The sequence below is a fragment of the Haliotis rufescens genome, unplaced genomic scaffold, assembly GCF_023055435.1.
Source record: "Haliotis rufescens isolate VD_foot unplaced genomic scaffold, xgHalRufe1.0.p SCAF_1, whole genome shotgun sequence".
Lineage (NCBI taxonomy): Eukaryota > Metazoa > Mollusca > Gastropoda > Lepetellida > Haliotidae > Haliotis > Haliotis rufescens.
In genome coordinates, this window is record NW_025963779.1 from 62,974,096 (window position 1) to 62,997,009 (window position 22,914).

The 22,914-nt window shown below is 43.1% G+C and overlaps 63 non-coding genes across 63 annotated transcripts; all 63 read left to right on the forward strand.

Annotated features, from left to right (window-relative positions):
- Positions 1–395: 395 nt before the first annotated feature.
- Trnar-ccu lies at positions 396–486 on the forward strand. The gene is given in 2 exon segments: positions 396–432; positions 451–486. It is a non-coding gene; the product is annotated as a tRNA-Arg (tRNA).
- A 234-nt stretch (positions 487–720) lies between these two features.
- Positions 721–811, forward strand: Trnar-ccu. The gene is given in 2 exon segments: positions 721–757; positions 776–811. It is a non-coding gene; the product is annotated as a tRNA-Arg (tRNA).
- Positions 812–1,023: 212 nt separating this feature from the next.
- On the forward strand, positions 1,024–1,114 carry Trnar-ccu. The gene is given in 2 exon segments: positions 1,024–1,060; positions 1,079–1,114. It is a non-coding gene; the product is annotated as a tRNA-Arg (tRNA).
- Positions 1,115–1,348: 234 nt separating this feature from the next.
- On the forward strand, positions 1,349–1,439 carry Trnar-ccu. The gene is given in 2 exon segments: positions 1,349–1,385; positions 1,404–1,439. It is a non-coding gene; the product is annotated as a tRNA-Arg (tRNA).
- A 234-nt stretch (positions 1,440–1,673) lies between these two features.
- Trnar-ccu lies at positions 1,674–1,764 on the forward strand. Its single transcript is given in 2 exon segments — positions 1,674–1,710; positions 1,729–1,764. It is a non-coding gene; the product is annotated as a tRNA-Arg (tRNA).
- Positions 1,765–1,976: 212 nt separating this feature from the next.
- Trnar-ccu lies at positions 1,977–2,067 on the forward strand. The gene is given in 2 exon segments: positions 1,977–2,013; positions 2,032–2,067. It is a non-coding gene; the product is annotated as a tRNA-Arg (tRNA).
- Positions 2,068–2,299: 232 nt separating this feature from the next.
- Trnar-ccu lies at positions 2,300–2,390 on the forward strand. Its single transcript is given in 2 exon segments — positions 2,300–2,336; positions 2,355–2,390. It is a non-coding gene; the product is annotated as a tRNA-Arg (tRNA).
- Positions 2,391–2,946: 556 nt separating this feature from the next.
- On the forward strand, positions 2,947–3,037 carry Trnar-ccu. Its single transcript is given in 2 exon segments — positions 2,947–2,983; positions 3,002–3,037. It is a non-coding gene; the product is annotated as a tRNA-Arg (tRNA).
- Positions 3,038–3,268: 231 nt separating this feature from the next.
- On the forward strand, positions 3,269–3,359 carry Trnar-ccu. The gene is given in 2 exon segments: positions 3,269–3,305; positions 3,324–3,359. It is a non-coding gene; the product is annotated as a tRNA-Arg (tRNA).
- Positions 3,360–3,591: 232 nt separating this feature from the next.
- Trnar-ccu lies at positions 3,592–3,682 on the forward strand. The gene is given in 2 exon segments: positions 3,592–3,628; positions 3,647–3,682. It is a non-coding gene; the product is annotated as a tRNA-Arg (tRNA).
- Positions 3,683–3,916: 234 nt separating this feature from the next.
- Trnar-ccu lies at positions 3,917–4,007 on the forward strand. Its single transcript is given in 2 exon segments — positions 3,917–3,953; positions 3,972–4,007. It is a non-coding gene; the product is annotated as a tRNA-Arg (tRNA).
- A 231-nt stretch (positions 4,008–4,238) lies between these two features.
- Positions 4,239–4,329, forward strand: Trnar-ccu. Its single transcript is given in 2 exon segments — positions 4,239–4,275; positions 4,294–4,329. It is a non-coding gene; the product is annotated as a tRNA-Arg (tRNA).
- Positions 4,330–4,560: 231 nt separating this feature from the next.
- On the forward strand, positions 4,561–4,651 carry Trnar-ccu. The gene is given in 2 exon segments: positions 4,561–4,597; positions 4,616–4,651. It is a non-coding gene; the product is annotated as a tRNA-Arg (tRNA).
- A 231-nt stretch (positions 4,652–4,882) lies between these two features.
- Positions 4,883–4,973, forward strand: Trnar-ccu. Its single transcript is given in 2 exon segments — positions 4,883–4,919; positions 4,938–4,973. It is a non-coding gene; the product is annotated as a tRNA-Arg (tRNA).
- A 231-nt stretch (positions 4,974–5,204) lies between these two features.
- Trnar-ccu lies at positions 5,205–5,295 on the forward strand. The gene is given in 2 exon segments: positions 5,205–5,241; positions 5,260–5,295. It is a non-coding gene; the product is annotated as a tRNA-Arg (tRNA).
- Positions 5,296–5,526: 231 nt separating this feature from the next.
- On the forward strand, positions 5,527–5,617 carry Trnar-ccu. Its single transcript is given in 2 exon segments — positions 5,527–5,563; positions 5,582–5,617. It is a non-coding gene; the product is annotated as a tRNA-Arg (tRNA).
- Positions 5,618–5,849: 232 nt separating this feature from the next.
- Positions 5,850–5,940, forward strand: Trnar-ccu. Its single transcript is given in 2 exon segments — positions 5,850–5,886; positions 5,905–5,940. It is a non-coding gene; the product is annotated as a tRNA-Arg (tRNA).
- Positions 5,941–6,171: 231 nt separating this feature from the next.
- Trnar-ccu lies at positions 6,172–6,262 on the forward strand. Its single transcript is given in 2 exon segments — positions 6,172–6,208; positions 6,227–6,262. It is a non-coding gene; the product is annotated as a tRNA-Arg (tRNA).
- A 231-nt stretch (positions 6,263–6,493) lies between these two features.
- On the forward strand, positions 6,494–6,584 carry Trnar-ccu. The gene is given in 2 exon segments: positions 6,494–6,530; positions 6,549–6,584. It is a non-coding gene; the product is annotated as a tRNA-Arg (tRNA).
- Positions 6,585–6,815: 231 nt separating this feature from the next.
- Trnar-ccu lies at positions 6,816–6,906 on the forward strand. The gene is given in 2 exon segments: positions 6,816–6,852; positions 6,871–6,906. It is a non-coding gene; the product is annotated as a tRNA-Arg (tRNA).
- Positions 6,907–7,138: 232 nt separating this feature from the next.
- Trnar-ccu lies at positions 7,139–7,229 on the forward strand. The gene is given in 2 exon segments: positions 7,139–7,175; positions 7,194–7,229. It is a non-coding gene; the product is annotated as a tRNA-Arg (tRNA).
- Positions 7,230–7,460: 231 nt separating this feature from the next.
- Trnar-ccu lies at positions 7,461–7,551 on the forward strand. The gene is given in 2 exon segments: positions 7,461–7,497; positions 7,516–7,551. It is a non-coding gene; the product is annotated as a tRNA-Arg (tRNA).
- Positions 7,552–7,782: 231 nt separating this feature from the next.
- Trnar-ccu lies at positions 7,783–7,873 on the forward strand. The gene is given in 2 exon segments: positions 7,783–7,819; positions 7,838–7,873. It is a non-coding gene; the product is annotated as a tRNA-Arg (tRNA).
- Positions 7,874–8,104: 231 nt separating this feature from the next.
- Positions 8,105–8,195, forward strand: Trnar-ccu. Its single transcript is given in 2 exon segments — positions 8,105–8,141; positions 8,160–8,195. It is a non-coding gene; the product is annotated as a tRNA-Arg (tRNA).
- A 231-nt stretch (positions 8,196–8,426) lies between these two features.
- Positions 8,427–8,517, forward strand: Trnar-ccu. Its single transcript is given in 2 exon segments — positions 8,427–8,463; positions 8,482–8,517. It is a non-coding gene; the product is annotated as a tRNA-Arg (tRNA).
- A 231-nt stretch (positions 8,518–8,748) lies between these two features.
- Positions 8,749–8,839, forward strand: Trnar-ccu. Its single transcript is given in 2 exon segments — positions 8,749–8,785; positions 8,804–8,839. It is a non-coding gene; the product is annotated as a tRNA-Arg (tRNA).
- Positions 8,840–9,070: 231 nt separating this feature from the next.
- Trnar-ccu lies at positions 9,071–9,161 on the forward strand. The gene is given in 2 exon segments: positions 9,071–9,107; positions 9,126–9,161. It is a non-coding gene; the product is annotated as a tRNA-Arg (tRNA).
- Positions 9,162–9,392: 231 nt separating this feature from the next.
- Trnar-ccu lies at positions 9,393–9,483 on the forward strand. Its single transcript is given in 2 exon segments — positions 9,393–9,429; positions 9,448–9,483. It is a non-coding gene; the product is annotated as a tRNA-Arg (tRNA).
- A 231-nt stretch (positions 9,484–9,714) lies between these two features.
- On the forward strand, positions 9,715–9,805 carry Trnar-ccu. The gene is given in 2 exon segments: positions 9,715–9,751; positions 9,770–9,805. It is a non-coding gene; the product is annotated as a tRNA-Arg (tRNA).
- A 231-nt stretch (positions 9,806–10,036) lies between these two features.
- Positions 10,037–10,127, forward strand: Trnar-ccu. The gene is given in 2 exon segments: positions 10,037–10,073; positions 10,092–10,127. It is a non-coding gene; the product is annotated as a tRNA-Arg (tRNA).
- Positions 10,128–10,359: 232 nt separating this feature from the next.
- On the forward strand, positions 10,360–10,450 carry Trnar-ccu. The gene is given in 2 exon segments: positions 10,360–10,396; positions 10,415–10,450. It is a non-coding gene; the product is annotated as a tRNA-Arg (tRNA).
- Positions 10,451–11,003: 553 nt separating this feature from the next.
- On the forward strand, positions 11,004–11,094 carry Trnar-ccu. The gene is given in 2 exon segments: positions 11,004–11,040; positions 11,059–11,094. It is a non-coding gene; the product is annotated as a tRNA-Arg (tRNA).
- Positions 11,095–11,325: 231 nt separating this feature from the next.
- Positions 11,326–11,416, forward strand: Trnar-ccu. Its single transcript is given in 2 exon segments — positions 11,326–11,362; positions 11,381–11,416. It is a non-coding gene; the product is annotated as a tRNA-Arg (tRNA).
- A 231-nt stretch (positions 11,417–11,647) lies between these two features.
- On the forward strand, positions 11,648–11,738 carry Trnar-ccu. The gene is given in 2 exon segments: positions 11,648–11,684; positions 11,703–11,738. It is a non-coding gene; the product is annotated as a tRNA-Arg (tRNA).
- Positions 11,739–11,970: 232 nt separating this feature from the next.
- Trnar-ccu lies at positions 11,971–12,061 on the forward strand. Its single transcript is given in 2 exon segments — positions 11,971–12,007; positions 12,026–12,061. It is a non-coding gene; the product is annotated as a tRNA-Arg (tRNA).
- Positions 12,062–12,292: 231 nt separating this feature from the next.
- Positions 12,293–12,383, forward strand: Trnar-ccu. The gene is given in 2 exon segments: positions 12,293–12,329; positions 12,348–12,383. It is a non-coding gene; the product is annotated as a tRNA-Arg (tRNA).
- Positions 12,384–12,614: 231 nt separating this feature from the next.
- Trnar-ccu lies at positions 12,615–12,705 on the forward strand. The gene is given in 2 exon segments: positions 12,615–12,651; positions 12,670–12,705. It is a non-coding gene; the product is annotated as a tRNA-Arg (tRNA).
- A 231-nt stretch (positions 12,706–12,936) lies between these two features.
- On the forward strand, positions 12,937–13,027 carry Trnar-ccu. The gene is given in 2 exon segments: positions 12,937–12,973; positions 12,992–13,027. It is a non-coding gene; the product is annotated as a tRNA-Arg (tRNA).
- A 231-nt stretch (positions 13,028–13,258) lies between these two features.
- On the forward strand, positions 13,259–13,349 carry Trnar-ccu. Its single transcript is given in 2 exon segments — positions 13,259–13,295; positions 13,314–13,349. It is a non-coding gene; the product is annotated as a tRNA-Arg (tRNA).
- Positions 13,350–13,580: 231 nt separating this feature from the next.
- Positions 13,581–13,671, forward strand: Trnar-ccu. Its single transcript is given in 2 exon segments — positions 13,581–13,617; positions 13,636–13,671. It is a non-coding gene; the product is annotated as a tRNA-Arg (tRNA).
- Positions 13,672–13,902: 231 nt separating this feature from the next.
- Positions 13,903–13,993, forward strand: Trnar-ccu. The gene is given in 2 exon segments: positions 13,903–13,939; positions 13,958–13,993. It is a non-coding gene; the product is annotated as a tRNA-Arg (tRNA).
- Positions 13,994–14,224: 231 nt separating this feature from the next.
- Positions 14,225–14,315, forward strand: Trnar-ccu. The gene is given in 2 exon segments: positions 14,225–14,261; positions 14,280–14,315. It is a non-coding gene; the product is annotated as a tRNA-Arg (tRNA).
- Positions 14,316–14,546: 231 nt separating this feature from the next.
- Positions 14,547–14,637, forward strand: Trnar-ccu. The gene is given in 2 exon segments: positions 14,547–14,583; positions 14,602–14,637. It is a non-coding gene; the product is annotated as a tRNA-Arg (tRNA).
- Positions 14,638–14,868: 231 nt separating this feature from the next.
- Positions 14,869–14,959, forward strand: Trnar-ccu. Its single transcript is given in 2 exon segments — positions 14,869–14,905; positions 14,924–14,959. It is a non-coding gene; the product is annotated as a tRNA-Arg (tRNA).
- A 231-nt stretch (positions 14,960–15,190) lies between these two features.
- Positions 15,191–15,281, forward strand: Trnar-ccu. The gene is given in 2 exon segments: positions 15,191–15,227; positions 15,246–15,281. It is a non-coding gene; the product is annotated as a tRNA-Arg (tRNA).
- Positions 15,282–15,512: 231 nt separating this feature from the next.
- Trnar-ccu lies at positions 15,513–15,603 on the forward strand. The gene is given in 2 exon segments: positions 15,513–15,549; positions 15,568–15,603. It is a non-coding gene; the product is annotated as a tRNA-Arg (tRNA).
- A 232-nt stretch (positions 15,604–15,835) lies between these two features.
- Positions 15,836–15,926, forward strand: Trnar-ccu. The gene is given in 2 exon segments: positions 15,836–15,872; positions 15,891–15,926. It is a non-coding gene; the product is annotated as a tRNA-Arg (tRNA).
- Positions 15,927–16,479: 553 nt separating this feature from the next.
- On the forward strand, positions 16,480–16,570 carry Trnar-ccu. Its single transcript is given in 2 exon segments — positions 16,480–16,516; positions 16,535–16,570. It is a non-coding gene; the product is annotated as a tRNA-Arg (tRNA).
- A 231-nt stretch (positions 16,571–16,801) lies between these two features.
- Positions 16,802–16,892, forward strand: Trnar-ccu. The gene is given in 2 exon segments: positions 16,802–16,838; positions 16,857–16,892. It is a non-coding gene; the product is annotated as a tRNA-Arg (tRNA).
- Positions 16,893–17,123: 231 nt separating this feature from the next.
- Positions 17,124–17,214, forward strand: Trnar-ccu. The gene is given in 2 exon segments: positions 17,124–17,160; positions 17,179–17,214. It is a non-coding gene; the product is annotated as a tRNA-Arg (tRNA).
- Positions 17,215–17,773: 559 nt separating this feature from the next.
- On the forward strand, positions 17,774–17,864 carry Trnar-ccu. Its single transcript is given in 2 exon segments — positions 17,774–17,810; positions 17,829–17,864. It is a non-coding gene; the product is annotated as a tRNA-Arg (tRNA).
- Positions 17,865–18,417: 553 nt separating this feature from the next.
- On the forward strand, positions 18,418–18,508 carry Trnar-ccu. The gene is given in 2 exon segments: positions 18,418–18,454; positions 18,473–18,508. It is a non-coding gene; the product is annotated as a tRNA-Arg (tRNA).
- Positions 18,509–18,739: 231 nt separating this feature from the next.
- Positions 18,740–18,830, forward strand: Trnar-ccu. The gene is given in 2 exon segments: positions 18,740–18,776; positions 18,795–18,830. It is a non-coding gene; the product is annotated as a tRNA-Arg (tRNA).
- A 231-nt stretch (positions 18,831–19,061) lies between these two features.
- On the forward strand, positions 19,062–19,152 carry Trnar-ccu. Its single transcript is given in 2 exon segments — positions 19,062–19,098; positions 19,117–19,152. It is a non-coding gene; the product is annotated as a tRNA-Arg (tRNA).
- Positions 19,153–19,383: 231 nt separating this feature from the next.
- On the forward strand, positions 19,384–19,474 carry Trnar-ccu. Its single transcript is given in 2 exon segments — positions 19,384–19,420; positions 19,439–19,474. It is a non-coding gene; the product is annotated as a tRNA-Arg (tRNA).
- A 231-nt stretch (positions 19,475–19,705) lies between these two features.
- Trnar-ccu lies at positions 19,706–19,796 on the forward strand. The gene is given in 2 exon segments: positions 19,706–19,742; positions 19,761–19,796. It is a non-coding gene; the product is annotated as a tRNA-Arg (tRNA).
- Positions 19,797–20,028: 232 nt separating this feature from the next.
- Positions 20,029–20,119, forward strand: Trnar-ccu. Its single transcript is given in 2 exon segments — positions 20,029–20,065; positions 20,084–20,119. It is a non-coding gene; the product is annotated as a tRNA-Arg (tRNA).
- Positions 20,120–20,672: 553 nt separating this feature from the next.
- On the forward strand, positions 20,673–20,763 carry Trnar-ccu. Its single transcript is given in 2 exon segments — positions 20,673–20,709; positions 20,728–20,763. It is a non-coding gene; the product is annotated as a tRNA-Arg (tRNA).
- Positions 20,764–20,994: 231 nt separating this feature from the next.
- Positions 20,995–21,085, forward strand: Trnar-ccu. The gene is given in 2 exon segments: positions 20,995–21,031; positions 21,050–21,085. It is a non-coding gene; the product is annotated as a tRNA-Arg (tRNA).
- A 231-nt stretch (positions 21,086–21,316) lies between these two features.
- On the forward strand, positions 21,317–21,407 carry Trnar-ccu. Its single transcript is given in 2 exon segments — positions 21,317–21,353; positions 21,372–21,407. It is a non-coding gene; the product is annotated as a tRNA-Arg (tRNA).
- Positions 21,408–21,960: 553 nt separating this feature from the next.
- Positions 21,961–22,051, forward strand: Trnar-ccu. The gene is given in 2 exon segments: positions 21,961–21,997; positions 22,016–22,051. It is a non-coding gene; the product is annotated as a tRNA-Arg (tRNA).
- A 231-nt stretch (positions 22,052–22,282) lies between these two features.
- Trnar-ccu lies at positions 22,283–22,373 on the forward strand. Its single transcript is given in 2 exon segments — positions 22,283–22,319; positions 22,338–22,373. It is a non-coding gene; the product is annotated as a tRNA-Arg (tRNA).
- A 231-nt stretch (positions 22,374–22,604) lies between these two features.
- Trnar-ccu lies at positions 22,605–22,695 on the forward strand. The gene is given in 2 exon segments: positions 22,605–22,641; positions 22,660–22,695. It is a non-coding gene; the product is annotated as a tRNA-Arg (tRNA).
- The last annotated feature ends 219 nt before the right edge of the window (positions 22,696–22,914 follow it).

Here is a 22,914-nt window from a genome sequence, read left to right on the forward strand (position 1 = left end):
AAGAAATTCGGGTGTTGCACTGTTTAGAAGAGTTTGTTATCCCCAAGTGTAGTAAACAGGTTGTATTCGCCAAGCCCACGTGGCCCAATGGATAAGGCACCGGCCTCCTACACACAGACAGTGGTGACAGCAGGGGATTGCGAGTTCGAGTCCCGTCGTGGGTAGTATATTTTTGAAAGTCTTTTCTTTAATTGACCTTGACAAACGGTAGACACTTTAAGAAATGACACTCACATTTGCTGAATATTTAACACAAATGGATTTGTAATCGCTTTCTTTAACGCGCACCAGTGTAGAGAAAACATACTGTATCTCCAGTCATCAAGAAATTCGGGTGTTGCACTGTTAAGAAGAGTTTCTTATCCCCAGTGTAGTAACCAGGTTGTATTCGCCAAGCCCACGTGGCCCAATGGATAAGGCACCGGCCTCCTACACACAGACAGTAGTGATAGCCGGGGATTGCGGGTTCGAGTCCCGTCGTGGGTAGTATATTTTTGAAAGTCTTTTCTTTAATTGACCTTGACAAACGGTAGACACTTTAAGAAATGACACTCACATTTGCTGAATATTTAACACAAATGGATTTGTAATCGCTTTCTGTAACGCGCACCAGTGTAGAGAAAACATACTGTATCTCCAGTCATCAAGAAATAATTCGGGTGTTGCACTGTTAAGAAGAGTTTGTTATCCCAAGTGTAGAAAACAGGTTGTATTCGCCAAGCCCACGTGGCCCAATGGATAAGGCACCGGCCTCCTACACACAGACAGTGGTGATAGCCGGGGATTGCGGGTTCGAGTCCCGTCGTGGGTACCATATTTTTGAAAGTCTTTTCGAAACACTTTAAGAAATGACACTCACATTTGCTGAATATTTAACACAAATGGATTTGTAATCGCTTTCTTTAACGTGCACCAGTGTAGAGAAAACATACTGTATCTCCAGTCATGAAGAAAAAATTCGGGTGTTGCACTGTTAAGAAGAGTTTCTTATCCCCAGTGTAGTAAACAGGTTGTATTCGCCAAGCCCACGTGGCCCAATGGATAAGGCACCGGCCTCCTACACACAGACAGTGGTGATAGCCGGGGATTGCGGGTTCGAGTCCCGTCGTGGGTAGTATAATTTTGAAAGTCTTTTCTTTAATTGACCTTGACAAACGGTAGACACTTTAAGAAATGACACTCACATTTGCTGAATATTTAACACAAATGGATTTGTAATCGCTTTCTTTAACGCGCACCAGTGTAGAGAAAACATACTGTATCTCCAGTCATCAAGAAATAATTCGGGTGTTGCACTGTTAAGAAGAGTTTGTTATCCCCAGTGTAGTAAACAGGTTGTATTCGCCAAGCCCACGTGGCCCAATGGATAAGGCACCGGCCTCCTACACACAGACAGTGGTGATAGCCGGGGATTGCGGGTTCGAGTCCCGTCGTGGGTAGTATATTTTTGAAAGTCTTTTCTTTAATTGACCTTGACAAACGGTAGACACTTTAAGAAATGACACTTACATTTGCTGAATATTTAACATAAATGGATTTGTAATCGCTTTCTTTAACGCGCACCAGTGTAGAGAAAACATACTGTATCTCCAGTCATCAAGAAATAATTCGGGTGTTGCACTGTTAAGAAGAGTTTGTTATCCCAAGTGTAGAAAACAGGTTGTATTCGCCAAGCCCACGTGGCCCAATGGATAAGGCACCGGCCTCCTACACACAGACAGTGGTGATAGCCGGGGATTGCGGGTTCGAGTCCCGTCGTGGGTAGCATATTTTTGAAAGTCTTTTCGAAACACTTTAAGAAATGACACTCACATTTGCTGAATATTTAACACAAATGGATTTGTAATCGCTTTCTTTAACGTGCACCAGTGTAGAGAAAATATACTGTATCTCCAGTCATCAAGAAAAAATTCGGGTGTTGCACTGTTAAGAAGAGTTTCCTATCCCCAGTGTAGTAACCAGGTTGTATTCGCCAAGCCCACGTGGCCCAATGGATAAGGCACCGGCCTCCTACACACAGACAGTGGTGATAGCCGGGGATTGCGGGTTCGAGTCCCGTCGTGGGTAGTATATTTTTGAAAGTCTTTTCTTTAATTGACCTTGACAAACGGTAGACACTTTAAGAAATGACACTCACATTTGCTGAATATTTAACACAAATGGATTTGTAATCGCTTTCTTTAACGCGCACCAGTGTAGAGAAAACATACTGTATCTCCAGTCATCAAGAAATTCGGGTGTTGCACTGTTAAGAAGAGTTTGTTATCCCCAAGTGTAGTAAACAGGTTGTATTCGCCAAGCCCACGTGGCCCAATGGATAAGGCACCGGCCTCCTACACACAGACAGTGGTGATAGCCGGGGATTGCGGGTTCGAGTCCCGTCGTGGGTAGTATATTTTTGAAAGTCTTTTCTTTAATTGACCTGGACAAACGGTAGACACTTTAAGAAATGACACTCACATTTGCTGAATATTTAACATAAATGGATTTGTAATCGCTTTCTTTAACGCGCACCAGTGTAGAGAAAATATACTGTATCTCCAGTCATCAAGAAATTCGGGTGTTGCACTGTTAAGAAGAGTTTCTTATCCCCAGTGTAGTAAACAGGTTGTATTCGCCAAGCCCACGTGGACCAATGGATAAGGCACCGGCCTCCTACACACAGACAGTGGTGATAGCCGGGGATTGCGGGTTCGAGTCCCGTCGTGGGTAGCATATTTTTGAAAGTCTTTTCTTTAACTGACCTAGACAAACGGTAGACACTTTAAGAAATGACACTCACATGTGCTGAATATTAAACATAAATGGATTTGTAATCGCTTTCTTTAACGCGCACCAGTGTAGAGAAAACATACTGTATCTCCAGTCATCAAGAAATAATTCGGGTGTTGCACTGTTAAGAAGAGTTTGTTATCCCCAGTGTAGTAAACAGGTTGTATTCTCCAAGCCCACGTGGCCCAATGGATAAGGCACCGGCCTCCTACACACAGACAGTGGTGATAGCCGGGGATTGCGGGTTCGAGTCCCGTCGTGGGTAGTATATTTTTGAAAGTCTTTTCTTTAATTGACTTTGATAAAAGGTAGACACTTTAAGAAATGACACTCACATTTGCTGAATATTTAACATAAATGGATTTGTAATCGCTCTCTTTAACGCGCACCAGTGTAGAGAAAACATACTGTATCTCCAGTCATCAAGAAATTCGGGTGTTGCACTGTTAAGAAGAGTTTCTTATCCCCAGTGTAGTAAACAGGTTGTATTCGCCAAGCCCACGTGGCCCAATGGATAAGGCACCGGCCTCCTACACACAGACAGTGGTGATAGCCGGGGATTGCGGGTTCGAGTCCCGTCGTGGGTAGTATATTTTTGAAAGTCTTTTCTTTAATTGACCTTGACAAACGGTAGACACTTTAAGAAATGACACTCACATTTGCTGAATATTTAACACAAATGGATTTGTAATCGCTTTCTTTAACGCGCACCAGTGTAGAGAAAACATACTGTATCTCCAGTCATCAAAAAATTCGGGTGTTGCACTGTTTAGAAGAGTTTGTTATCCCCAAGTGTAGTAAACAGGTTGTATTCGCCAAGCCCACGTGGCCCAATGGATAAGGCACCGGCCTCCTACACACAGACAGTGGTGATAGCCGGGGATTGCGGGTTCGAGTCCCGTCGTGGGTAGTATATTTTTGAAAGTCTTTTCTTTAATTGACCTTGACAAACGGTAGACACTTTAAGAAATGACACTCACATTTGCTGAATATTTAACACAAATGGATTTGTAATCGCTTTCTTTAACGCGCACCAGTGTAGAGAAAACATACTGTATCTCCAGTCATCAAGAAAAAATTCGGGTGTTGCACTGTTAAGAAGAGTTTCTTATCCCCAGTGTAGTAAACAGGTTGTATTCTCCAAGCCCACGTGGCCCAATGGATAAGGCACCGGCCTCCTACACACAGACAGTGGTGATAGCCGGGGATTGCGGGTTCGAGTCCCGTCGTGGGTAGTATATTTTTGAAAGTCTTTTCTTTAACTGACCTTGACAAACGGTAGACACTTTAGGAAATGACACTCACATTTGCTGAATATTTAACATAAATGGATTTGTAATCGCTTTCTTTAACGCGCACCAGTGTAGAGAAAACATACTGTATCTCCAGTCATCAAGAAATTCGGGTGTTGCACTGTTTAGAAGAGTTTGTTATCTCCAGTGTAGAAAACAGGTTGTATTCCCCAAGCCCACGTGGCCCAATGGATAAGGCACCGGCCTCCTACACACAGACAGTGGTGATAGCCGGGGATTGCGGGTTCGAGTCCCGTCGTGGGTAGTATATTTTTGAAAGTCTTTTCTTTAATTGACCTGGACAAACGGTAGACACTTTAAGAAATGACACTCACATTTGCTGAATATTTAACATAAATGGATTTGTAATCACTTTCTTTAACGCGCACCAGTGTAGAAAAAACATACTGTATCTCCAGTCATCAAGAAATTCGGGTGTTGCACTGTTAAGAAGAGTTTCTTATCCCCAGTGTAGTGAACAGGTTGTATTCTCCAAGCCCACGTGGCCCAATGGATAAGGCACCGGCCTCCTACACACAGACAGTGGTGATAGCCGGGGATTGCGGGTTCGAGTCCCGTCGTGGGTAGTATATTTTTGAAAGTCTTTTCTTTAACTGACCTTGACAAACGGTAGACACTTTAGGAAATGACACTCACATTTGCTGAATATTTAACATAAATGGATTTGTAATCGCTTTCTTTAACGCGCACCAGTGTAGAGAAAACATACTGTATCTCCAGTCATCAAGAAATTCGGGTGTTGCACTGTTAAGAAGAGTTTCTTATCCCCAGTGTAGTAAACAGGTTGTATTCGCCAAGCCCACGTGGCCCAATGGATAAGGCACCGGCCTCCTACACACAGACAGTGGTGATAGCCGGGGATTGCGGGTTCGAGTCCCGTCGTGGGTAGTATATTTTTGAAAGTCTTTTCTTTAATTGACCTTGACAAACGGTAGACACTTTAAGAAATGACACTCACATTTGCTGAATATTTAACATAAATGGATTTGTAATCTCTTTCTTTAACGCGCACCAGTGTAGAGAAAACATACTGTATCTCCAGTCATCAAGAAATTCGGGTGTTGCACTGTTAAGAAGAGTTTCTTATCCCCAGTGTAGTAACCAGGTTGTATTCGCCAAGCCCACGTGGCCCAATGGATAAGGCACCGGCCTCCTACACACAGACAGTGGTAATAGCCGGGGATTGCGGGTTCGAGTCCCGTCGTGGGTAGTATATTTTTGAAAGTCTTTTCTTTAACTGACCTTGAGAAACGGTAGACACTTTAGGAAATGACACTCACATTTGCTGAATATTTAACATAAATGGATTTGTAATCGCTTTCTTTAACGCGCACCAGTGTAGAGAAAACATACTGTATCTCCAGTCATCAAGAAATTCGGGTGTTGCACTGTTAAGAAGAGTTTCTTATCCCCAGTGTAGTAAACAGGTTGTATTCGCCAAGCCCACGTGGCCCAATGGATAAGGCACCGGCCTCCTACACACAGACAGTGGTGATAGCCGGGGATTGCGGGTTCGAGTCCCGTCGTGGGTAGTATATTTTTGAAAGTCTTTTCTTTAATTGACCTTGACAAACGGTAGACACTTTAAGAAATGACACTCACATTTGCTGAATATTTAACATAAATGGATTTGTAATCTCTTTCTTTAACGCGCACCAGTGTAGAGAAAACATACTGTATCTCCAGTCATCAAGAAATTCGGGTGTTGCACTATTTAGAAGAGTTTCTTATCCCCAAGTGTAGTAAACAGGTTGTATTCGCCAAGCCCACGTGGCCCAATGGATAAGGCACCGGCCTCCTACACACAGACAGTGGTGATAGCCGGGGATTGCGGGTTCGAGTCCCGTCGTGGGTAGTATATTTTTGAAAGTCTTTTCTTTAATTGACCTTGACAAACGGTAGACACTTTAAGAAATGACACTCACATTTGCTGAATATTTAACACAAATGGATTTGTAATCGCTTTCTTTAACGCGCACCAGTGTAGAGAAAACATACTGTATCTCCAGTCATCAAGAAATTCGGGTGTTGCACTGTTAAGAAGAGTTTCTTATCCCCAGTGTAGTAACCAGGTTGTATTCGCCAAGCCCACGTGGCCCAATGGATAAGGCACCGGCCTCCTACACACAGACAGTGGTGATAGCCGGGGATTGCGGGTTCGAGTCCCGTCGTGGGTAGTATATTTTTGAAAGTCTTTTCTTTAACTGACCTTGACAAACGGTAGACACTTTAGGAAATGACACTCACATTTGCTCAATATTTAACACAAATGGATTTGTAATCGCTTTCTTTAACGCGCACCAGTGTAGAGAAAACATACTGTATCTCCAGTCATCAAGAAATTCGGGTGTTGCGCTGTTAAGAAGAGTTTCTTATCCCCAGTGTAGTAACCAGGTTGTATTCGCCAAGCCCACGTGGCCCAATGGATAAGGCACCGGCCTCCTACACACAGACAGTGGTGATAGCCGGGGATTGCGGGTTCGAGTCCCGTCGTGGGTAGTATATTTTTGAAAGTCTTTTCTTTAACTGACCTTGACAAACGGTAGACACTTTAGGAAATGACACTCACATTTGCTGAATATTTAACATAAATGGATTTGTAATCGCTTTCTTTAACGCGCACCAGTGTAGAGAAAACATACTGTATCTCCAGTCATCAAGAAATTCGGGTGTTGCACTGTTTAGAAGAGTTTGTTATCTCAAGTGTAGAAAACAGGTTGTATTCCCCAAGCCCACGTGGCCCAATGGATAAGGCACTGGCCTCCTACACACAGAGAGTGGTGATAGCCGGGGATTGCGGGTTCGAGTCCCGTCGTGGGTAGTATATTTTTGAAAGTCTTTTCTTTAATTGACCTGGACAAACGGTAGACACTTTAAGAAATGACACTCACATTTGCTGAATATTTAACATAAATGGATTTGTAATCGCTTTCTTTAACGCGCACCAGTGTAGAAAAAAACATACTGTATCTCCAGTCATCAAGAAATTCGGGTGTTGCACTGTTAAGAAGAGTTTCTTATCCCCAGTGTAGTAAACAGGTTGTATTCTCCAAGCCCACGTGGCCCAATGGATAAGGCACCGGCCTCCTACACACAGACAGTGGTGATAGCCGGGGATTGCGGGTTCGAGTCCCGTCGTGGGTAGTATATTTTTGAAAGTCTTTTCTTTAACTGACCTTGACAAACGGTAGACACTTTAGGAAATGACACTCACATTTGCTGAATATTTAACATAAATGGATTTGTAATCTCTTTCTTTAACGCGCACCAGTGTAGAGAAAACATACTGTATCTCCAGTCATCAAGAAATTCGGGTGTTGCACTGATTAGAAGAGTTTCTTATCCCCAGTGTAGTAAACAGGTTGTATTCGCCAAGCCCACGTGGCCCAATGGATAAGGCACCGGCCTCCTACACACAGACAGTGGTGATAGCCGGGGATTGCGGGTTCGAGTCCCGTCGTGGGTAGTATATTTTTGAAAGTCTTTTCTTTAATTGACCTTGACAAACGGTAGACACTTTAAGAAATGACACTCACATTTGCTGAATATTTAACACAAATGGATTTGTAATCGCTTTCTTTAACGCGCACCAGTGTAGAGAAAACATACTGTATCTCCAGTCATCAAGAAATTCGGGTGTTGCACTATTTAGAAGAGTTTGTTATCCCCAGTGTAGTAAACAGGTTGTATTCGCCAAGCCCACGTGGCCCAATGGATAAGGCACCGGCCTCCTACACACAGACAGTGGTGATAGCCGGGGATTGCGGGTTCGAGTCCCGTCGTGGGTAGTATATTTTTGAAAGTCTTTTCTTTAATTGACCTTGACAAACGGTAGACACTTTAAGAAATGACACTCACATTTGCTGAATATTTAACACAAATGGATTTGTAATCACTTTCTTTAACGCGCACCAGTGTAGAGAAAACATACTGTATCTCCAGTCATCAAGAAATTCGGGTGTTGCACTGTTAAGAAGAGTTTCTTATCCCCAGTGTAGTAAACAGGTTGTATTCTCCAAGCCCACGTGGCCCAATGGATAAGGCACCGGCCTCCTACACACAGACAGTGGTGATAGCCGGGGATTGCGGGTTCGAGTCCCGTCGTGGGTAGTATATTTTTGAAAGTCTTTTCTTTAACTGACCTTGACAAACGGTAGACACTTTAGGAAATGACACTCACATTTGCTGAATATTTAACATAAATGGATTTGTAATCGCTTTCTTTAACGCGCACCAGTGTAGAAAAAACATACTGTATCTCCAGTCATCAAGAAATTCGGGTGTTGCACTGTTTAGAAGAGTTTGTTATCTCAAGTGTAGAAAACAGGTTGTATTCCCCAAGCCTACGTGGCCCAATGGATAAGGCACCGGCCTCCTACACACAGAGAGTTGTGATAGCCGGGGATTGCGGGTTCGAGTCCCGTCGTGGGTAGTATATTTTTGAAAGTCTTTTCTTTAATTGACCTTGACAAACGGTAGACACTTTAAGAAATGACACTCACATTTGCTGAATATTTAACACAAATGGATTTGTAATCGCTTTCTTTAACGCGCACCAGTGTAGAGAAAACATACTGTATCTCCAGTCATCAAGAAATTCGGGTGTTGCACTGATTAGAAGAGTTTCTTATCCCCAGTGTAGTAAACAGGTTGTATTCGCCAAGCCCACGTGGCCCAATGGATAAGGCACCGGCCTCCTACACACAGACAGTGGTGATAGCCGGGGATTGCGGGTTCGAGTCCCGTCGTGGGTAGTATATTTTTGAAAGTCTTTTCTTTAATTGACCTTGACAAACGGTAGACACTTTAAGAAATGACACTCACATTTGCTGAATATTTAACACAAATGGATTTGTAATCGCTTTCTTTAACGCGCACCAGTGTAGAGAAAACATACTGTATCTCCAGTCATCAAGAAATTCGGGTGTTGCACTGTTTAGAAGAGTTTGTTATCCCCAGTGTAGTAACCAGGTTGTATTCGCCAAGCCCACGTGGCCCAATGGATAAGGCACCGGCCTCCTACACACAGACAGTGGTGATAGCCGGGGATTGCGGGTTCGAGTCCCGTCGTGGGTAGTATATTTTTGAAAGTCTTTTCTTTAATTGACCTTGACAAACGGTAGACACTTTAAGAAATGACACTCACATTTGCTGAATATTTAACACAAATGGATTTGTAATCGCTTTCTTTAACGCGCACCAGTGTAGAGAAAACATACTGTATCTCCAGTCATCAAGAAATTCGGGTGTTGCACTGTTAAGAAGAGTTTCTTATCCCCAGTGTAGTAACCAGGTTGTATTCGCCAAGCCCACGTGGCCCAATGGATAAGGCACCGGCCTCCTACACACAGACAGTGGTGATAGCCGGGGATTGCGGGTTCGAGTCCCGTCGTGGGTAGTATATTTTTGAAAGTCTTTTCTTTAACTGACCTTGACAAACGGTAGACACTTTAGGAAATGACACTCACATTTGCTGAATATTTAACACAAATGGATTTGTAATCGCTTTCTTTAACGCGCACCAGTGTAGAGAAAACATACTGTATCTCCAGTCATCAAGAAATTCGGGTGTTGCACTGTTAAGAAGAGTTTCTTATCCCCAGTGTAGTAAACAGGTTGTATTCGCCAAGCCCACGTGGCCCAATGGATAAGGCACCGGCCTCCTACACACAGACAGTGGTGATAGCCGGGGATTGCGGGTTCGAGTCCCGTCGTGGGTAGTATATTTTTGAAAGTCTTTTCTTTAACTGACCTTGACAAACGGTAGACACTTTAGGAAATGACACTCACATTTGCTGAATATTTAACACAAATGGATTTGTAATCGCTTTCTTTAACGCGCACCAGTGTAGAGAAAACATACTGTATCTCCAGTCATCAAGAAATTCGGGTGTTGCACTGTTTAGAAGAGTTTGTTATCTCAAGTGTAGAAAACAGGTTGTATTCCCCAAGCCCACGTGGCCCAATGGATAAGGCACTGGCCTCCTACACACAGAGAGTGGTGATAGCCGGGGATTGCGGGTTCGAGTCCCGTCGTGGGTAGTATATTTTTGAAAGTCTTTTCTTTAATTGACCTGGACAAACGGTAGACACTTTAAGAAATGACACTCACATTTGCTGAATATTTAACATAAATGGATTTGTAATCGCTTTCTTTAACGCGCACCAGTGTAGAAAAAAACATACTGTATCTCCAGTCATCAAGAAATTCGGGTGTTGCACTGTTAAGAAGAGTTTCTTATCCCCAGTGTAGTAAACAGGTTGTATTCTCCAAGCCCACGTGGCCCAATGGATAAGGCACCGGCCTCCTACACACAGACAGTGGTGATAGCCGGGGATTGCGGGTTCGAGTCCCGTCGTGGGTAGTATATTTTTGAAAGTCTTTTCTTTAACTGACCTTGACAAACGGTAGACACTTTAGGAAATGACACTCACATTTGCTGAATATTTAACATAAATGGATTTGTAATCTCTTTCTTTAACGCGCACCAGTGTAGAGAAAACATACTGTATCTCCAGTCATCAAGAAATTCGGGTGTTGCACTGTTTAGAAGAGTTTGTTATCTCAAGTGTAGAAAACAGGTTGTATTCGCTAAGCCCACGTGGCCCAATGGATAAGGCACCGGCCTCCTACACACAGACAGTGGTGATAGCCGGGGATTGCGGGTTCGAGTAATGTCGTGGGTAGTATATTTTTCAAAGTCTTTTCTTTAATTGACCTTGACAAACGGTACACACTTTAAGAAATGACACTCACATTTGCTGAATATTTAACACAAATGGATTTGTAATCGCTTTCTTTAACGCGCACCAGTGTAGAGAAAACACACTGTATCTCCAGTCATCAAGAAATTCGGGTGTTGCACTGATTAGAAGAGTTTCTTATCCCCAGTGTAGTAAACAGGTTGTATTCGCCAAGCCCACGTGGCCCAATGGATAAGGCACCGGCCTCCTACACACAGAGAGTTGTGATAGCCGGGGATTGCGGGTTCGAGTCCCGTCGTGGGTAGTATATTTTTGAAAGTCTTTTCTTTAATTGACCTTGACAAACGGTAGACACTTTAAGAAATGACACTCACATTTGCTGAATATTTAACACAAATGGATTTGTAATCGCTTTCTTTAACGCGCACCAGTGTAGAGAAAACATACTGTATCTCCAGTCATCAAGAAATTCGGGTGTTGCACTGTTTAGAAGAGTTTGTTATCCCCAGTGTAGTAAACAGGTTGTATTCGCCAAGCCCACGTGGCCCAATGGATAAGGCACCGGCCTCCTACACACAGAGAGTTGTGATAGCCGGGGATTGCGGGTTCGAGTCCCGTCGTGGGTAGTATATTTTTGAAAGTCTTTTCTTTAATTGACCTTGACAAACGGTAGACACTTTAAGAAATGACACTCACATTTGCTGAATATTTAACACAAATGGATTTGTAATCGCTTTCTTTAACGCGCACCAGTGTAGAGAAAACATACTGTATCTCCAGTCATCAAGAAATTCGGGTGTTGCACTGTTTAGAAGAGTTTGTTATCCCCAGTGTAGTAAACAGGTTGTATTCGCCAAGCCCACGTGGCCCAATGGATAAGGCACCGGCCTCCTACACACAGACAGTGGTGATAGCCGGGGATTGCGGGTTCGAGTCCCGTCGTGGGTAGTATATTTTTGAAAGTCTTTTCTTTAACTGACCTTGACAAACGGTAGACACTTTAAGAAATGACACTCACATTTGCTGAATATTTAACATAAATGGATTTGTAATCGCTTTCTTTAACGCGCACCAGTGTAGAGAAAATATACTGTATCTCCAGTCATCAAGAAATTCGGGTGTTTCACTGTTTAGAAGAGTTTGTTATCCCCAAGTGTAGTAAACAGGTTGTATTCGCCAAGCCCACGTGGCCCAATGGATAAGGCACCGGCCTCCTACACACAGAGAGTTGTGATAGCCGGGGATTGCGGGTTCGAGTCCCGTCGTGGGTAGTATATTTTTGAAAGTCTTTTCTTTAATTGACCTTGACAAACGGTAGACACTTTAAGAAATGACACTCACATTTGCTGAATATTTAACACAAATGGATTTGTAATCGCTTTCTTTAACGCGCACCAGTGTAGAGAAAACATACTGTATCTCCAGTCATCAAGAAATTCGGGTGTTGCACTATTTAGAAGAGTTTGTTATCCCCAGTGTAGTAAACAGGTTGTATTCGCCAAGCCCACGTGGCCCAATGGATAAGGCACCGGCCTCCTACACACAGACAGTGGTGATAGCCGGGGATTGCGGGTTCGAGTCCCGTCGTGGGTAGTATATTTTTGAAAGTCTTTTCTTTAATTGACCTTGACAAACGGTAGACACTTTAAGAAATGACACTCACATTTGCTGAATATTTAACACAAATGGATTTGTAATCACTTTCTTTAACGCGCACCAGTGTAGAGAAAACATACTGTATCTCCAGTCATCAAGAAATTCGGGTGTTGCACTGTTAAGAAGAGTTTCTTATCCCCAGTGTAGTAAACAGGTTGTATTCTCCAAGCCCACGTGGCCCAATGGATAAGGCACCGGCCTCCTACACACAGACAGTGGTGATAGCCGGGGATTGCGGGTTCGAGTCCCGTCGTGGGTAGTATATTTTTGAAAGTCTTTTCTTTAACTGACCTTGACAAACGGTAGACACTTTAGGAAATGACACTCACATTTGCTGAATATTTAACATAAATGGATTTGTAATCGCTTTCTTTAACGCGCACCAGTGTAGAAAAAACATACTGTATCTCCAGTCATCAAGAAATTCGGGTGTTGCACTGTTTAGAAGAGTTTGTTATCTCAAGTGTAGAAAACAGGTTGTATTCCCCAAGCCTACGTGGCCCAATGGATAAGGCACCGGCCTCCTACACACAGAGAGTTGTGATAGCCGGGGATTGCGGGTTCGAGTCCCGTCGTGGGTAGTATATTTTTGAAAGTCTTTTCTTTAATTGACCTTGACAAACGGTAGACACTTTAAGAAATGACACTCACATTTGCTGAATATTTAACACAAATGGATTTGTAATCGCTTTCTTTAACGCGCACCAGTGTAGAGAAAACATACTGTATCTCCAGTCATCAAGAAATTCGGGTGTTGCACTGATTAGAAGAGTTTCTTATCCCCAGTGTAGTAAACAGGTTGTATTCGCCAAGCCCACGTGGCCCAATGGATAAGGCACCGGCCTCCTACACACAGACAGTGGTGATAGCCGGGGATTGCGGGTTCGAGTCCCGTCGTGGGTAGTATATTTTTGAAAGTCTTTTCTTTAATTGACCTTGACAAACGGTAGACACTTTAAGAAATGACACTCACATTTGCTGAATATTTAACACAAATGGATTTGTAATCGCTTTCTTTAACGCGCACCAGTGTAGAGAAAACATACTGTATCTCCAGTCATCAAGAAATTCGGGTGTTGCACTGTTTAGAAGAGTTTGTTATCCCCAGTGTAGTAACCAGGTTGTATTCGCCAAGCCCACGTGGCCCAATGGATAAGGCACCGGCCTCCTACACACAGACAGTGGTGATAGCCGGGGATTGCGGGTTCGAGTCCCGTCGTGGGTAGTATATTTTTGAAAGTCTTTTCTTTAATTGACCTTGACAAACGGTAGACACTTTAAGAAATGACACTCACATTTGCTGAATATTTAACACAAATGGATTTGTAATCGCTTTCTTTAACGCGCACCAGTGTAGAGAAAACATACTGTATCTCCAGTCATCAAGAAATTCGGGTGTTGCACTGTTAAGAAGAGTTTCTTATCCCCAGTGTAGTAACCAGGTTGTATTCGCCAAGCCCACGTGGCCCAATGGATAAGGCACCGGCCTCCTACACACAGACAGTGGTGATAGCCGGGGATTGCGGGTTCGAGTCCCGTCGTGGGTAGTATATTTTTGAAAGTCTTTTCTTTAACTGACCTTGACAAACGGTAGACACTTTAGGAAATGACACTCACATTTGCTGAATATTTAACACAAATGGATTTGTAATCGCTTTCTTTAACGCGCACCAGTGTAGAGAAAACATACTGTATCTCCAGTCATCAAGAAATTCGGGTGTTGCACTGTTAAGAAGAGTTTCTTATCCCCAGTGTAGTAAACAGGTTGTATTCGCCAAGCCCACGTGGCCCAATGGATAAGGCACCGGCCTCCTACACACAGACAGTGGTGATAGCCGGGGATTGCGGGTTCGAGTCCCGTCGTGGGTAGTATATTTTTGAAAGTCTTTTCTTTAACTGACCTTGACAAACGGTAGACACTTTAGGAAATGACACTCACATTTGCTGAATATTTAACACAAATGGATTTGTAATCGCTTTCTTTAACGCGCACCAGTGTAGAGAAAACATACTGTATCTCCAGTCATCAAGAAATTCGGGTGTTGCACTGTTTAGAAGAGTTTGTTATCTCAAGTGTAGAAAACAGGTTGTATTCCCCAAGCCCACGTGGCCCAATGGATAAGGCACTGGCCTCCTACACACAGAGAGTGGTGATAGCCGGGGATTGCGGGTTCGAGTCCCGTCGTGGGTAGTATATTTTTGAAAGTCTTTTCTTTAATTGACCTTGACAAACGGTAGACACTTTAAGAAATGACACTCACATTTGCTGAATATTTAACACAAATGGATTTGTAATCGCTTTCTTTAACGCGCACCAGTGTAGAGAAAACATACTGTATCTCCAGTCATCAAGAAATTCGGGTGTTGCACTGTTAAGAAGAGTTTCTTATCCCCAGTGTAGTAACCAGGTTGTATTCGCCAAGCCCACGTGGCCCAATGGATAAGGCACCGGCCTCCTACACACAGACAGTGGTGATAGCCGGGGATTGCGGGTTCGAGTCCCGTCGTGGGTAGTATATTTTTGAAAGTCTTTTCTTTAACTGACCTTGACAAACGGTAGACACTTTAGGAAATGACACTCACATTTGCTGAATATTTAACACAAATGGATTTGTAATCGCTTTCTTTAACGCGCACCAGTGTAGAGAAAACATACTGTATCTCCAGTCATCAAGAAATTCGGGTGTTGCACTGTTAAGAAGAGTTTCTTATCCCCAGTGTAGTAAACAGGTTGTATTCGCCAAGCCCACGTGGCCCAATGGATAAGGCACCGGCCTCCTACACACAGACAGTGGTGATAGCCGGGGATTGCGGGTTCGAGTCCCGTCGTGGGTAGTATATTTTTGAAAGTCTTTTCTTTAACTGACCTTGACAAACGGTAGACACTTTAGGAAATGACACTCACATTTGCTGAATATTTAACACAAATGGATTTGTAATCGCTTTCTTTAACGCGCACCAGTGTAGAGAAAACATACTGTATCTCCAGTCATCAAGAAATTCGGGTGTTGCACTGTTTAGAAGAGTTTGTTATCTCAAGTGTAGAAAACAGGTTGTATTCCCCAAGCCCACGTGGCCCAATGGATAAGGCACTGGCCTCCTACACACAGAGAGTGGTGATAGCCGGGGATTGCGGGTTCGAGTCCCGTCGTGGGTAGTATATTTTTGAAAGTCTTTTCTTTAATTGACCTGGACAAACGGTAGACACTTTAAGAAATGACACTCACATTTGCTGAATATTTAACATAAATGGATTTGTAATCGCTTTCTTTAACGCGCACCAGTGTAGAAAAAAACATACTGTATCTCCAGTCATCAAGAAATTCGGGTGTTGCACTGTTAAGAAGAGTTTCTTATCCCCAGTGTAGTAAACAGGTTGTATTCTCCAAGCCCACGTGGCCCAATGGATAAGGCACCGGCCTCCTACACACAGACAGTGGTGATAGCCGGGGATTGCGGGTTCGAGTCCCGTCGTGGGTAGTATATTTTTGAAAGTCTTTTCTTTAACTGACCTTGACAAACGGTAGACACTTTAGGAAATGACACTCACATTTGCTGAATATTTAACATAAATGGATTTGTAATCTCTTTCTTTAACGCGCACCAGTGTAGAGAAAACATACTGTATCTCCAGTCATCAAGAAATTCGGGTGTTGCACTGTTTAGAAGAGTTTGTTATCTCAAGTGTAGAAAACAGGTTGTATTCGCTAAGCCCACGTGGCCCAATGGATAAGGCACCGGCCTCCTACACACAGACAGTGGTGATAGCCGGGGATTGCGGGTTCGAGTAATGTCGTGGGTAGTATATTTTTCAAAGTCTTTTCTTTAATTGACCTTGACAAACGGTACACACTTTAAGAAATGACACTCACATTTGCTGAATATTTAACACAAATGGATTTGTAATCGCTTTCTTTAACGCGCACCAGTGTAGAGAAAACACACTGTATCTCCAGTCATCAAGAAATTCGGGTGTTGCACTGATTAGAAGAGTTTCTTATCCCCAGTGTAGTAAACAGGTTGTATTCGCCAAGCCCACGTGGCCCAATGGATAAGGCACCGGCCTCCTACACACAGAGAGTTGTGATAGCCGGGGATTGCGGGTTCGAGTCCCGTCGTGGGTAGTATATTTTTGAAAGTCTTTTCTTTAATTGACCTTGACAAACGGTAGACACTTTAAGAAATGACACTCACATTTGCTGAATATTTAACACAAATGGATTTGTAATCGCTTTCTTTAACGCGCACCAGTGTAGAGAAAACATACTGTATCTCCAGTCATCAAGAAATTCGGGTGTTGCACTGTTTAGAAGAGTTTGTTATCCCCAGTGTAGTAAACAGGTTGTATTCGCCAAGCCCACGTGGCCCAATGGATAAGGCACCGGCCTCCTACACACAGAGAGTTGTGATAGCCGGGGATTGCGGGTTCGAGTCCCGTCGTGGGTAGTATATTTTTGAAAGTCTTTTCTTTAATTGACCTTGACAAACGGTAGACACTTTAAGAAATGACACTCACATTTGCTGAATATTTAACACAAATGGATTTGTAATCGCTTTCTTTAACGCGCACCAGTGTAGAGAAAACATACTGTATCTCCAGTCATCAAGAAATTCGGGTGTTGCACTGTTTAGAAGAGTTTGTTATCCCCAGTGTAGTAAACAGGTTGTATTCGCCAAGCCCACGTGGCCCAATGGATAAGGCACCGGCCTCCTACACACAGACAGTGGTGATAGCCGGGGATTGCGGGTTCGAGTCCCGTCGTGGGTAGTATATTTTTGAAAGTCTTTTCTTTAATTGACCTTGACAAACGGTAGACACTTTAAGAAATGACACTCACATTTGCTGAATATTTAACACAAATGGATTTGTAATCACTTTCTTTAACGCGCACCAGTGTAGAGAAAACATACTGTATCTCCAGTCATCAAGAAATTCGGGTGTTGCACTGTTTAGAAGAGTTTGTTATCTCAAGTGTAGAAAACAAGTTGTATTCCCCAAGCCCACGTGGCCCAATGGATAAGGCACCGGCCTCCTACACACAGAGAGTTGTGATAGCCGGGGATTGCGGGTTCGAGTAATGTCGTGGGTAGTATATTTTTGAAAGTCTTTTCTTTAATTGACCTTGACAAACGGTAGACACTTTAAGAAATGACACTCACATTTGCTGAATATTTAACACAAATGGATTTGTAATCGCTTTCTTTAACGCGCACCAGTGTAGAGAAAACATACTGTATCTCCAGTCATCAAGAAATTCGGGTGTTGCACTGTTAAGAAGAGTTTGTTATAATTATCCCCAGTGTAGTAAACAGGTTGTATTCTCCAAGCCCACGTGGCCCAATGGATAAGGCACCGGCCTCCTACACACAGACAGTGGTGATAGCCGGGGATTGCGGGTTCGAGTCCCGTCGTGGGTAGTATATTTTTGAAAGTCTTTTCTTTAACTGACCTTGACAAACGGTAGACACTTTAGGAAATGACACTCACATTTGCTGAATATTTAACATAAATGGATTTGTAATCTCTTTCTTTAACGCGCACCAGTGTAGAGAAAACATACTGTATCTCCAGTCATCAAGAAATTCGGGTGTTGCACTGTTTAGAAGAGTTTGTTATCTCAAGTGTAGAAAACAGGTTGTATTCGCTAAGCCCACGTGGCCCAATGGATAAGGCACCGGCCTCCTACACACAGACAGTGGTGATAGCCGGGGATTGCGGGTTCGAGTAATGTCGTGGGTAGTATATTTTTGAAAGTCTTTTCTTTAATTGACCTTGACAAACGGTACACACTTTAAGAAATGACACTCACATTTGCTGAATATTTAACACAAATGGATTTGTAATCGCTTTCTTTAACGCGCACCAGTGTAGAGAAAACATACTGTATCTCCAGTCATCAAGAAATTCGGGTGTTGCACTGATTAGAAGAGTTTCTTATCCCCAGTGTAGTAAACAGGTTGTATTCGCCAAGCCCACGTGGCCCAATGGATAAGGCACCGGCCTCCTACACACAGACAGTGGTGATAGCCGGGGATTGCGGGTTCGAGTCCCGTCGTGGGTAGTATATTTTTGAAAGTCTTTTCTTTAATTGACCTTGACAAACGGTAGACACTTTAAGAAATGACACTCACATTTGCTGAATATTTAACACAAATGGATTTGTAATCGTTTTCTTTAACGCGCACCAGTGTAGAGAAAACATACTGTATCTCCAGTCATCAAGAAATTCGGGTGTTGCACTGTTTAGAAGAGTTTGTTATCCCCAGTGTAGTAACCAGGTTGTATTCGCCAAGCCCACGTGGCCCAATGGATAAGGCACCGGCCTCCTACACACAGACAGTGGTGATAGCCGGGGATTGCGGGTTCGAGTCCCGTCGTGGGTAGTATATTTTTGAAAGTCTTTTCTTTAATTGACCTTGACAAACGGTAGACACTTTAAGAAATGACACTCACATTTGCTGAATATTTAACACAAATGGATTTGTAATCGCTTTCTTTAACGCGCACCAGTGTAGAGAAAACATACTGTATCTCCAGTCATCAAGAAATTCGGGTGTTGCACTGTTAAGAAGAGTTTCTTATCCCCAGTGTAGTAACCAGGTTGTATTCGCCAAGCCCACGTGGCCCAATGGATAAGGCACCGGCCTCCTACACACAGACAGTGGTGATAGCCGGGGATTGCGGGTTCGAGTCCCGTCGTGGGTAGTATATTTTTGAAAGTCTTTTCTTTAACTGACCTTGACAAACGGTAGACACTTTAGGAAATGACACTCACATTTGCTGAATATTTAACACAAATGGATTTGTAATCGCTTTCTTTAACGCGCACCAGTGTAGAGAAAACATACTGTATCTCCAGTCATCAAGAAATTCGGGTGTTGCACTGTTAAGAAGAGTTTCTTATCCCCAGTGTAGTAAACAGGTTGTATTCGCCAAGCCCACGTGGCCCAATGGATAAGGCACCGGCCTCCTACACACAGACAGTGGTGATAGCCGGGGATTGCGGGTTCGAGTCCCGTCGTGGGTAGTATATTTTTGAAAGTCTTTTCTTTAACTGACCTTGACAAACGGTAGACACTTTAGGAAATGACACTCACATTTGCTGAATATTTAACACAAATGGATTTGTAATCGCTTTCTTTAACGCGCACCAGTGTAGAGAAAACATACTGTATCTCCAGTCATCAAGAAATTCGGGTGTTGCACTGTTTAGAAGAGTTTGTTATCTCAAGTGTAGAAAACAAGTTGTATTCCCCAAGCCCACGTGGCCCAATGGATAAGGCACTGGCCTCCTACACACAGAGAGTGGTGATAGCCGGGGATTGCGGGTTCGAGTCCCGTCGTGGGTAGTATATTTTTGAAAGTCTTTTCTTTAATTGACCTGGACAAACGGTAGACACTTTAAGAAATGACACTCACATTTGCTGAATATTTAACATAAATGGATTTGTAATCGCTTTCTTTAACGCGCACCAGTGTAGAAAAAAACATACTGTATCTCCAGTCATCAAGAAATTCGGGTGTTGCACTGTTAAGAAGAGTTTCTTATCCCCAGTGTAGTAAACAGGTTGTATTCTCCAAGCCCACGTGGCCCAATGGATAAGGCACCGGCCTCCTACACACAGACAGTGGTGATAGCCGGGGATTGCGGGTTCGAGTCCCGTCGTGGGTAGTATATTTTTGAAAGTCTTTTCTTTAACTGACCTTGACAAACGGTAGACACTTTAGGAAATGACACTCACATTTGCTGAATATTTAACATAAATGGATTTGTAATCTCTTTCTTTAACGCGCACCAGTGTAGAGAAAACATACTGTATCTCCAGTCATCAAGAAATTCGGGTGTTGCACTGTTTAGAAGAGTTTGTTATCTCAAGTGTAGAAAACAGGTTGTATTCGCTAAGCCCACGTGGCCCAATGGATAAGGCACCGGCCTCCTACACACAGACAGTGGTGATAGCCGGGGATTGCGGGTTCGAGTAATGTCGTGGGTAGTATATTTTTCAAAGTCTTTTCTTTAATTGACCTTGACAAACGGTACACACTTTAAGAAATGACACTCACATTTGCTGAATATTTAACACAAATGGATTTGTAATCGCTTTCTTTAACGCGCACCAGTGTAGAGAAAACATACTGTATCTCCAGTCATCAAGAAATTCGGGTGTTGCACTGTTTAGAAGAGTTTGTTATCCCCAGTGTAGTAAACAGGTTGTATTCGCCAAGCCCACGTGGCCCAATGGATAAGGCACCGGCCTCCTACACACAGACAGTGGTGATAGCCGGGGATTGCGGGTTCGAGTCCCGTCGTGGGTAGTATATTTTTGAAAGTCTTTTCTTTAATTGACCTTGACAAACGGTAGACACTTTAAGAAATGACACTCACATTTGCTGAATATTTAACACAAATGGATTTGTAATCACTTTCTTTAACGCGCACCAGTGTAGAGAAAACATACTGTATCTCCAGTCATCAAGAAATTCGGGTGTTGCACTGTTTAGAAGAGTTTGTTATCTCAAGTGTAGAAAACAAGTTGTATTCCCCAAGCCCACGTGGCCCAATGGATAAGGCACCGGCCTCCTACACACAGAGAGTTGTGATAGCCGGGGATTGCGGGTTCGAGTCCCGTCGTGGGTAGTATATTTTTGAAAGTCTTTTCTTTAATTGACCTTGACAAACGGTAGACACTTTAAGAAATGACACTCACATTTGCTGAATATTTAACACAAATGGATTTGTAATCGCTTTCTTTAACGCGCACCAGTGTAGAGAAAACATACTGTATCTCCAGTCATCAAGAAATTCGGGTGTTGCACTGTTAAGAAGAGTTTGTTATCCCCAGTGTAGTAAACAGGTTGTATTCTCCAAGCCCACGTGGCCCAATGGATAAGGCACCGGCCTCCTACACACAGACAGTGGTGATAGCCGGGGATTGCGGGTTCGAGTCCCGTCGTGGGTAGTATATTTTTGAAAGTCTTTTCTTTAACTGACCTTGACAAACGGTAGACACTTTAGGAAATGACACTCACATTTGCTGAATATTTAACATAAATGGATTTGTAATCTCTTTCTTTAACGCGCACCAGTGTAGAGAAAACATACTGTATCTCCAGTCATCAAGAAATTCGGGTGTTGCACTGTTTAGAAGAGTTTGTTATCTCAAGTGTAGAAAACAGGTTGTATTCGCTAAGCCCACGTGGCCCAATGGATAAGGCACCGGCCTCCTACACACAGACAGTGGTGATAGCCGGGGATTGCGGGTTCGAGTAATGTCGTGGGTAGTATATTTTTGAAAGTCTTTTCTTTAATTGACCTTGACAAACGGTACACACTTTAAGAAATGACACTCACATTTGCTGAATATTTAACACAAATGGATTTGTAATCGCTTTCTTTAACGCGCACCAGTGTAGAGAAAACATACTGTATCTCCAGTCATCAAGAAATTCGGGTGTTGCACTGATTAGAAGAGTTTGTTTTCCCCAGTGTAGTAAACAGGTTGTATTCGCCAAGCCCACGTGGCCCAATGGATAAGGCACCGGCCTCCTACACACAGAGAGTTGTGATAGCCGGGGATTGCGGGTTCGAGTCCCGTCGTGGGTAGTATATTTTTGGAAGTCTTTTCTTTAATTGACCTTGACAAACGGTAGACACTTTAAGAAATGACACTCACATTTGCTGAATATTTAACACAAATGGATTTGTAATCGCTTTCTTTAACGCGCACCAGTGTAGAGAAAACATACTGTATCTCCAGTCATCAAGAAATTCGGGTGTTGCACTGTTTAGAAGAGTTTGTTATCCCCAGTGTAGTAAACAGGTTGTATTCGCCAAGCCCACGTGGCCCAATGGATAAGGCACCGGCCTCCTACACACAGAGAGTTGTGATAGCCGGGGATTGCGGGTTCGAGTCCCGTCGTGGGTAGTATATTTTTGAAAGTCTTTTCTTTAATTGACCTTGACAAACGGTAGACACTTTAAGAAATGACACTCACATTTGCTGAATATTTAACACAAATGGATTTGTAATCGCTTTCTTTAACGCGCACCAGTGTAGAGAAAACATACTGTATCTCCAGTCATCAAGAAATTCGGGTGTTGCACTGTTTAGAAGAGTTTGTTATCCCCAGTGTAGTAAACAGGTTGTATTCGCCAAGCCCACGTGGCCCAATGGATAAGGCACCGGCCTCCTACACACAGACAGTGGTGATAGCCGGGGATTGCGGGTTCGAGTCCCGTCGTGGGTAGTATATTTTTGAAAGTCTTTTCTTTAATTGACCTTGACAAACGGTAGACACTTTAAGAAATGACACTCACATTTGCTGAATATTTAACACAAATGGATTTGTAATCACTTTCTTTAACGCGCACCAGTGTAGAGAAAACATACTGTATCTCCAGTCATCAAGAAATTCGGGTGTTGCACTGTTTAGAAGAGTTTGTTATCTCAAGTGTAGAAAACAAGT